The sequence below is a fragment of the Schistocerca gregaria genome, chromosome 10, assembly GCF_023897955.1.
Source record: "Schistocerca gregaria isolate iqSchGreg1 chromosome 10, iqSchGreg1.2, whole genome shotgun sequence".
NCBI classification, from domain to species: Eukaryota; Metazoa; Arthropoda; class Insecta; order Orthoptera; family Acrididae; genus Schistocerca; species Schistocerca gregaria.
The window spans coordinates 103,793,868-103,804,119 of NC_064929.1; positions in this window are offsets into that span (position 1 = coordinate 103,793,868).

Below are 10,252 nucleotides of genomic sequence, written 5' to 3' on the forward strand. Positions count from 1 at the left end.
AGTGCATGGTAACTGTTGATCGCGGCGAACCTAAAGGCACGCAAGATGTTGCAAAGCCAGCGAAACAGACTGATATGATGTATACTGACGTAAGGAGAGCAAGATGTAAGTGTGGGGACCGGCTGTTATCGAGGTGTCATCGAGTGCAGATCTGTCTTAGGTATCGCGGCTTAACCTCATTGAAGTCTATAGGGTGGACAACACGTTGGTCTTACTCAGGACGGTGTCCGAATTCTATTTTCGTCGTTATACGTGCCACTTTCATTGTGGCCAACTACGATTCGATGCAGAATGCACGAAACCTGAAAGACACCCTAACGGATACATAGAGAGTAGTGTTTGTCTGCTGAATAATGGGAGTGCAAGGGTCTGCGTCGTCTATATGGCTGTATGTAGCACCATTAGTCTACGGGGGGCGGGCGTAGCTCATAGTGTAGAGCGCTCGCTTAGTATGCGAGAGGTACTGGGATCAATACCCAGTGCCTCCAGAATTTTTAACACACCTACATGCGCACCTTGCCATGCAAGTGGGATAATTCACAACCAGCAGATGTGTCTAGGAAGATACAAGCGAATGATTAGCATCCACAATTGACAAGCGTGCTGTTATTAGTGCGCAGGTAGCACCCTCCTCCCACGCCTACACTTAATTTAGAAACAGTACAAGTGTTCCCGTAAGATTCTCAAGCCTATGTCGGAAAGATCTGCCTTGCGCTGAGTTCACGTAAATCCCACTGCACATTCCTATTCTTTGCGTGCAGTCAGCTGCTACTGGTGTTGCTAGTTGTGACTGCTGATAACAGATGCCGTAGCAATCAATTCATGGAGTGAGTTGTATGTTTTGCGATAGTCTGTCTCTGACAAGCAAGCACAGGTGACATAGGTGCGAACACAGGAAGCTTGCAGACCCTCGCTGCCTGCAGACACCGAGCAGCCACACTAGGAGGGCGGCCTAAGCCGTAGGCGAAATGTGCTCATTCGCTTTGGCGCGACGTCGAACTATAAATAATGCTGTCACTAGCGTGAGCGTCGTGGAAAGTCGGAAGATTCGGCTGCGAGGGTGAGTGCCAAGATTGGGGAGCGTTTCGTAGTATGCGCAGTGCAATGGAGACGCGGAAACTTGTTGGGGCCCAGTGTTTTGCAGTTGGACGACGAGATTGGTACACAGTAGTAAAGAGCGAGGCACTGAGTTGGCATGAATAATGGAGTGCACAATGGGGCTCGAGATGTGTTTGTTACCTCAGGTGCTGTATGATTGTCGTCAAGGAGTGAAAACGGAGCAATTTGTGACGGCTCTTTCAATTATAGACGTTAAAAACAGACGGAATTTGCATTTGTAATACCAGAGCATCGAAACTACTTGGTACTTTTGTGTATATGAACGGGTCCGCGCCTTATTACTCTGCGACCTTCACCGCTACAAACCAACCAACCATCGTGTCCGTGCGCATCTGAGTCGCAAAGAATGGGTAATAGCGCAGTTTGCTCGTGCATGGGGCGTAGCTTAGTTGGTAGAGCGTTCGCTTGGCATGTGAAAGGTCCAGTGTTCAAGCCGCGGCTCCTCCATTTTTTGTGGTCAGTGCATGGTAAGTGTTGGTCGCGGCGAACCTAAGGGCACGCAAGATGTTGCAAAGCCAGCGTCACAGACTGATATGATGTATACTGACGTAAGGAGAGCAAGATGTAAGTGTGGGGACCGGCTGTTATCGAGGTGTCATCGAGTGCAGATCTGTCTTAGGTATCGCGGCTTAACCTCATTGAAGTCTAGAGGGTGGACAACACGTTGGTCTTACTCAGAGCGGTGTCCGAATTCTATTTTCGACGTTATACGTGCCACTTTCATTGTGGCCAACTACGATTCGATACAGAATGCACGAAACCTGAAAGACACCCTAACGGATACATAGAGAGTAGTGTTTGTCTGCTGAATAATGGGAGTGCAAGGGTCTGTGTCGTCTATATGGCTGTATGTAGCACCATTAGTCTTCGAGGTGGGCGGGCGTAGCTCATATGGTAGAGCGCTCGCTTAGTATGCGAGAGGTACTGGGATCAATACCCAGTGCCTCCAGAATTTTTAACACACCTACATGCGCACCTTGCCATGCTTAGTATGCGAGAGGTACTGGGATCAATACCCAGTGCCTCCAGAATTTTTAACACCCCTACATGCGCACCTTGCCATGCAAGTGGAATAATTCACAACCAGCAGATGTGTCTAGGAAGATACAAGCGAATGATTAGCATCCACAATTGACAAGCGTGCTGTTATTAGTGCGCAGGAAGCACCCTCCTCCCACGCCTACACTTAATTTAGAAACAGTACAAGTGTTCCTGTAAGATTCTCAAGCCTATGTCGGAAAGATCTGCCTTGCGCTGAGTTCACGTAAATCCCACTGCACATTCCTATTCTTTGCATGCAGTCAGCTGCTACTGGTGTTGTTAGTTGTGACTGCTGATAACAGACGCCGTAGCAATCAATTCATGGAGTGAGTTGTATGTTTTGCGATAGTCTGTCTCTGACAAGCAAGCACAGGTGACATAGCTGCGAACACAGGAAGCTTGCAGACCCTCGCTGATTGCGGACACCGAGCAGCCACACTAGGGGGGCGGCCTAAGCCGTAGGCGAAATGTGCTCATTCGCTTTGGCGCGACGTCGAACTATAAATAATGCTGTCACTAGCGTGAGCGTCGTGGAAAGTCGGAAAAGTCGGCTGCGAGGGTGAGTGCCAAGTTTGGGGAGCGTTTCGTAGTATGCGCAGTGCAATGGAGACGCGGAAACTTGTTGTGGCCCAGTGTTTTGCAGTTGGACGACAAGATTGGTACACAGTAGTAAAGAGCGAGGCACTGAGTTGGCATGAATAATGGAGTGCACAATGGGGCTCGAGATGTGTTTGTTACCTCAGGTGCTGTATGATTGTCGTCAAGGAGTGAAAACGGAGCAATTTGTGACGGCTCTTTCAATTTAAGACGTTAAAAACAGACGGAATTTGCATTTGTAATACCAGAGCATCGAAACTACTTGGAACTTTTGTGTATATGAACGGGTCCGCGCCTTTGTACTCTGCTCCCTTCACCGCTACAAACCAACCAACCATCGTGTCCGTGCGCATCTGAGTCGCAAACAATGGGGAATAGCGCAGTTTGCTCGTGCCTGGGGCGTAGCTCAGTTGGTAGAGCGTTCGCTTGGCATGTGAAAGGTCCAGGGTTAATTCCGCGGCGCCTCCATATTTTGTGGTCAGTGCATGGTAAGTGTTGGTCGCGGCGAACCTAAAGGCACGCAAGATGTTGCAAAGCCAGCGTCACAGACTGATATGATGTATACTGACGCAAGGAGAGCAAGATGTAAGTGTGGGGACCGGCTGTTATCGAGGTGTCATCGAGTGCAGATCTGTCTTAGGTATCGCGGCTTAACCTCATTGAAGTCTAGAGGGTGGACAACACGTTGGTCTTACTCAGAGCGGTGTCCGAATTCTATTTTCGACGTTATACGTGCCACTTTCATTTTGGCCAACTACGATTCGATACAGAATGCACGAAACCTGAAAGACACCCTAACGGATACATAGAGAGTAGTGTTTGTCTGCTGAATAATGGGAGTGCAAGGGTCTGTGTCGTCTATATGGCTGTATGTAGCACCATTAGTCTTCGGGGAGGCGGGCGTAGCTCATATGGTAGAGCGCTCGCTTAGTATGTGAGAGGTACTGGGATCAATACCCAGTGCGCTCGCTTAGTATGCGAGAGGAACTGGGATCAATACCCAGTGCCTCCAGAATTTTTAACACACCTACATCCGCACCTTGCCATGCAAGTGGGATAATTCACAACCAGCAGATGTGTCTAGGAAGATACAAACGAATGATTAGCATCCACATTTGACAAGTGTGCTGTTATTAGTGCGTAAAAGCACCCTCCTCCCACGCCTACACTTAATTTAGAAACAGTACAAGTGTTCCCGTAAGATTCTCAAGCCTATGTCGGAAAGATCTGCCTTGCGCTGAGTTCACGTAAATCCCACTGCACATTCCTATTCTTTGCGTGCAGTCAGCTGCTACTGGTGTTGCTAGTTGTGACTGCTGATAACAGATGCCGTAGCAATCAATTCATGGAGTGAGTTGTATGTTTTGCGATAGTCTGTCTCTGACAAGCAAGCACAGGTGACATAGGTGCGAACACAGGAAGCTTGCAGACCCTCGCTGCCTGCAGACACCGAGCAGCCACACTAGGAGGGCGGCCTAAGCCGTAGGCGAAATGTGCTCATTCGCTTTGGCGCGACGTCGAACTATAAATAATGCTGTCACTAGCGTGAGCGTCGTGGAAAGTCGGAAAAGTCGGCTGCGAGGGTGAGTGCCAAGTTTGGGGAGCGTTTCGTAGTATGCGCAGTGCAATGGAGACGCGGAAACTTGTTGTGGCCCAGTGTTTTGCAGTTGGACGACAAGATTGGTACACAGTAGTAAAGAGCGAGGCACTGAGTTGGCATGAATAATGGAGTGTACAATGCGGCTCGAGATGTGTTTGTTACCTCAGGTGCTGTGTGATTGTCGTCAAGGAGTGAAAACGGAGCAATTTGTGACGGCTCTTTCAATTTAAGACGTTAAAAACAGACGGAATTTGCATTAGTAATACCAGAGCATCGAAACTACTTGGAACTTTTGTGTATATGAACGGGTCCGCGCATTTGTACTCTGCTCCCTTCACCGCTACAAACCAACCAACCATCGTGTCCGTGCGCATCTGAGTCGCAAAGAATGGGGAATAGCGCAGTTCCCTCGTGCCTGGGGCGTAGCTCAGTTGGTAGAGCGTTCGCTTGGCATGTGAAAGGTCCAGGATTCAAGCCGCGGCGCCTCCATATTTTGTGGTCAGTGCATGGTAAGTGTTGATCGCGGCGAACCTAAAGGCACGCAAGATGTTGCAAAGCCAGCGTCACAGACTGATATGATGTATACTGACGTAAGGAGAGCAAGATGTAAGTGTGGGGACCGGCTGTTATCGAGGTGTCATCGAGTGCAGATCTGTCTTAGGTATCGCGGCTTAACCTCATTGAAGTCTAGAGGGTGGACAACACGTTGGTCTTACTCAGAGCGGTGTCCGAATTCTATTTTCGACGTTATACGTGCCACTTTCATTGTGGCCAACTACGATTCGATACAGAATGCACGAAACCTGAAAGACACCCTAACGGATACATAGAGAGTAGTGTTTGTCTGCTGAATAATGGGAGTGCAAGGGTCTGTGTCGTCTTTATGGCTGTATGTACCACCATTATTCCTCGGGGGGGCGGGCGTAGCTCATATGGTAGAGCGCTCGCTTAGTATGCGAGAGGTACTGGGATCAATACCCAGTGCCTCCAGAATTTTTAACACACCTACTTTGGCACCTTGCCATGCAAGTGGAATAATTCACAACCAGCAGATGTGTCTAGGAAGATACAAGCGAATGATTAGCATCCACAATTGACAAGCGTGCTGTTATTAGTGCGCAGGAAGCACCCTCCTCCCACGCCTACACTTAATTTAGAAACAGTACAAGTGTTCCTGTAAGATTCTCAAGCCTATGTCGGAAAGATCTGCCTTGCGCTGAGTTCACGTAAATCCCACTGCACATTCCTATTCTTTGCATGCAGTCAGCTGCTACTGGTGTTGCTAGTTGTGACTGCTGATAACAGATGCCGTAGCAATCAATTCATGGAGTGAGTTGTATGTTTTGCGATAGTCTGTCTCTGACAAGCAAGCACAGGTGACATAGGTGCGAACACAGGAAGCTTGCAGACCCTCGCTGCCTGCAGACACCGAGCAGCCACACTAGGAGGGCGGCCTAAGCCGTAGGCGAAATGTGCTCATTCGCTTTGGCGCGACGTCGAACTATAAATAATGCTGTCACTAGCGTGAGCGTCGTGGAAAATCGGAAAAGTCGGCTGCGAGGTTGAGTGCCAAGTTTGGGGAGCGTTTCGTAGTATGCGCAGTGCAATGGAGACGCGGAAACTTGTTGTGGCCCAGTGTTTTGCAGTTGGACGACAAGATTGGTACACAGTAGTAAAGAGCGAGGCACTGAGTTGGCATGAATAATGGAGTGCACAATGGGGCTCGAGATGTGTTTGTTACCTCAGGTGCTGTGTGATTGTCGACAAGGAGTGAAAACGAAGCAATTTGTGACGGCTCTTTCAATTTAAGACGTTAAAAACAGACGGAATTTGCATTTGTAATACCAGAGCATCGAAACTACTTGGAACTTTTGTGTATATGAACGGGTCCGCGCCTTTGTACTCTGCTCCCTTCACCGCTACAAACCAACCAACCATCGTGTCCGTGCGCATCTGAGTCGCAAAGAATGGGGAATAGCGCAGTTTGCTCGTGCGTGGGGCGTAGCTCAGTTGGTAGAGCGTTCGCTTGGCATGTGAAAGGTCCAGGGTTCAAGCCGCGGCGCCTCCATATTTTGTGGTCAGTGCATGGTAAGTGTTGATCGCGGCGAACCTAAAGGCACGCAAGATGTTGCAAAGCCAGCGTCACAGACTGATATGATGTATACTGACGTAAGGAGAGCAAGATGTAAGTGTGGGGACCGGCTGTTATCGAGGTGTCATCGAGTGCAGATCTGTCTTAGGTATCGCGGCTTAACCTCATTGAAGTCTAGAGGGTGGACAACACGTTGGTCTTCCTCAGAGCGGTGTCCGAATTCTATTTTCGACGTTATACGTGCCACTTTCATTGTGGCCAACTACGATTCGATACACAATGCACGAAACCTGAAAGACACCCTAACGGATACATAGAGAGTAGTGTTTGTCTGCTGAATAATGGGAGTGCAAGGGTCTGTGTCGTCTTTATGGCTGTATGAACCACCATTAGTCCTCGGGGTGGCGGGCGTAGCTCATATGGTAGAGCGCTCGCTTAGTATGCGAGAGGTACTGGGATCAATACCCAGTGCCTCCAGAATTTTTAACACACCTACTTTGGCACCTTGCCATGCAAGTGGAATAATTCACAACCAGCAGATGTGTCTAGGAAGATACAAGCGAATGATTAGCATCCACAATTGACAAGCGTGCTGTTATTAGTGCGCAGGAAGCACCCTCCTCCCACGCCTACACTTAATTTAGAAACAGTACAAGTGTGCCCGTAAGATTCTCAAGCCTATGTCGGAAAGATCTGCCTTGCGCTGAGTTCACGTAAATCCCACTGCACATTCCTATTCTTTGCGTGCAGTCAGCTGCTACTGGTGTTGCTAGTTGTGACTGCTGATAACAGATGCCGTAGCAATCAATTCATGGAGTGAGTTGTATGTTTTGCGATAGTCTGTCTCTGACAAGCAAGCACAGGTGACATAGGTGCGAACACAGGAAGCTTGCAGACCCTCGCTGCCTGCAGACACCGAGCAGCCACACTAGGAGGGCGGCCTAAGCCGTAGGCGAAATGTGCTCATTCGCTTTGGCGCGACGTCGAACTATAAATAATGCTGTCACTAGCGTGAGCGTCGTGGAAAGTCGGAAAAGTCGGCTGCGAGGGTGAGTGCCAAGTTTGGGGAGCGTTTCGTAGTATGCGCAGTGCAAAGGAGACGCGGAAACTTGTTGTGGCCCAGTGTTTTGCAGTTGGACGACAAGATTGGTACACAGTAGTAAAGAGCGAGGCACTGAGTTGGCATGAATAATGGAGTGCACAAGGGGGCTCGAGATGTGTTTGTTACCTCAGGTGGTGTATGATTGTTGTCAAGGAGTGAAAACTGAGCAATTTGTGACGGCTCTTTCAATTTAAGACGTTAAAAACAGACGGAATTTGCATTTGTAATACCAGAGCATCGAAACTACTTGGAACTTTTGTGTATATGAACGGGTCCGCGCCTTTGTACTCTGCTCCCTTCACCGCTACAAACCAACCAACCATCGTGTCCGTGCGCATCTGAGTCGCAAAGAATGGGGAATAGCGCAGTTTGCTCGTGCATGGGGCGTAGCTCAGTTGGTAGAGCGTTCGCTTGGCATGTGAAAGGTCCAGTGTTCAAGCCGCGGCGCCTTCATTTTTTGTGGTCAGTGCATGGTAAGTGTTGGTCGCGACGAACCTAAAGGCACGCAAGATGTTGCAAAGCCAGCGTCACAGACTGATATGATGTATACTGACGTAAGGAGAGCAAGATGTAAGTGTGGGGACCGGCTGTTATCGAGGTGTCATCGAGTGCAGATCTGTCTTAGGTATCGCGGCTTAACCTCATTGAAGTCTAGAGGGTGGACAACACGTTGGTCTTACTCAGAGCGGTGTCCGAATTCTATTTTCGACGTTATACGTGCCACTTTCATTGTGGCCAACTACGATTCGATACAGAATGCACGAAACCTGAAAGACACCCTAACGGATACATAGAGAGTAGTGTTTGTCTGCTGAATAATGGGAGTGCAAGGGTCTGTGTCGTCTATATGGCTGTATGTAGCACCATTAGTCTTCGGGGGGGCGGGCGTAGCTCAGATGGTAGAGCGCTCGCTTAGTATGCGACAGGAACTGGGACCAATACTCAGTGCCTCCAGAATTTTTAACACACCTACATGCGCACCTTGCCATGCAAGTGGAATAATTCACAACCACCAGATGTGTCTAGGAAGATACAAGCGAATGATTAGCATCCACAATTGACAAGCGTGCTGTTATTAGTGTGCAGGAAGCACCCTCCTCCCACGCCTACACTTAATTTAGAAACAGTACAAGTGTTCCCGTAAGATTCTCAAGCCTATGTCGGAAAGATATGCCTTGCGCTGAGTTCACGTAAATCCCACTGCACATTCCTATTCTTTGCATGCAGTCAGCTGCTACTGGTGTTGCTAGTTGCGACTGCTGATAACAGATGCCGTAGCAATCAATTCATGGAGTGAGTTGTATGTTTTGCGATAGTCTGTCTCTGACAAGCAAGCACAGGTGACATAGGTGCGAACACAGGAAGCTTGCAGACCCTCGCTGCCTGCAGACACCGAGCAGCCACACTAGGAGGGCTGCCTAAGCCGTAGGCGAAATGTGCTCATTCGCTTTGGCGCGACGTCGAACTATAAATAATGCTGTCACTAGCGTGAGCGTTGCGTGAGCGTCGTGGAAAGTCGGAAAAGTCGGCTGCGAGGGTGAGTGCCAAGTTTGGGGAGCGTTTCGTAGTATGCGCAGTGCAATGGAGACGCGGAAACTTGTTGTGGCCCAGTGTTTTGCAGTTGGACGACAAGATTGGTATACAGTAGTAAAGAGCGAGGCACTGAGTTGGCATGAATAATGGAGTGCACAATGGGGCTCGAGATGTGTTTGTTACCTCAGGTGCTGTATGATTGTCGTCAAGGAGTGAAACCGGAGCAATTTGTGACGGCTCTTTCAATTTAAGACGTTAAAAACAGACGGAATTTGCATTTGTAATACCAGAGCATCGAAACTACTTGGTACTTTTGTGTATATGAACGGGTCCGCGCCTTTGTACTCTGCTACCTTCACCGCTACAAACCAACCAACCATCGTGTCCGTGCGCATCTGAGTCGCAAAGAATGGGGAATAGCGCAGTTTGTTCGTGCATGGGGCGTAGCTGAGTTGGTAGAGCGTTCGCTTGGCATGTGAAAGGTCCAGTGTTCAAGCCGCGGCGCCTCCATTTTTTGTGGTCAGTGCATGGTAAGTGTTGGTCGCGGCGAACCTAAAGGCACGCAAGATGTTGCAAAGCCAGCGTCACAGACTCATATGATGTATACTGACGTAAGGAGAGCAAGATGTAAGTGTGGGGACCGGCTGTTATCGAGGTGTCATCGAGTGCAGATCTGTCTTAGGTATCGCGGCTTAACCTCATTGAAGTCTAGAGGGTGGACAACACGTTGGTCTTACTCAGAGCGGTGTCCGAATTCTATTTTCGACGTTATACGTGCCACTTTCATTGTGGCCAACTACGATTCGATACAGAATGCACGAAACCTGAAAGACACCCTAACGGATACATAGAGAGTAGTGTTTGTCTGCTGAATAATGGGAGTGCAAGGGTCTGTGTCGTCTATATGGCTGTATGTAGCACCATTAGTCTTCGGGGAGGCGGGCGTAGCTCAGATGGTAGAGCGCTCGCTTAGTATGCGAGAGGAACTGGGATCAATACTCAGTGCCTCCAGAATTTTTAACACACCTACATGCGCACCTTGCCATGCAAGTGGAATAATTCACAACCACCAGATGTGTCTAGGAAGATACAAGCGAATGATTAGCATCCACAATTGACAAGCGTGCTGTTATTAGTGCGCAGGAAGCACCCTCCTCCCACGCCTACA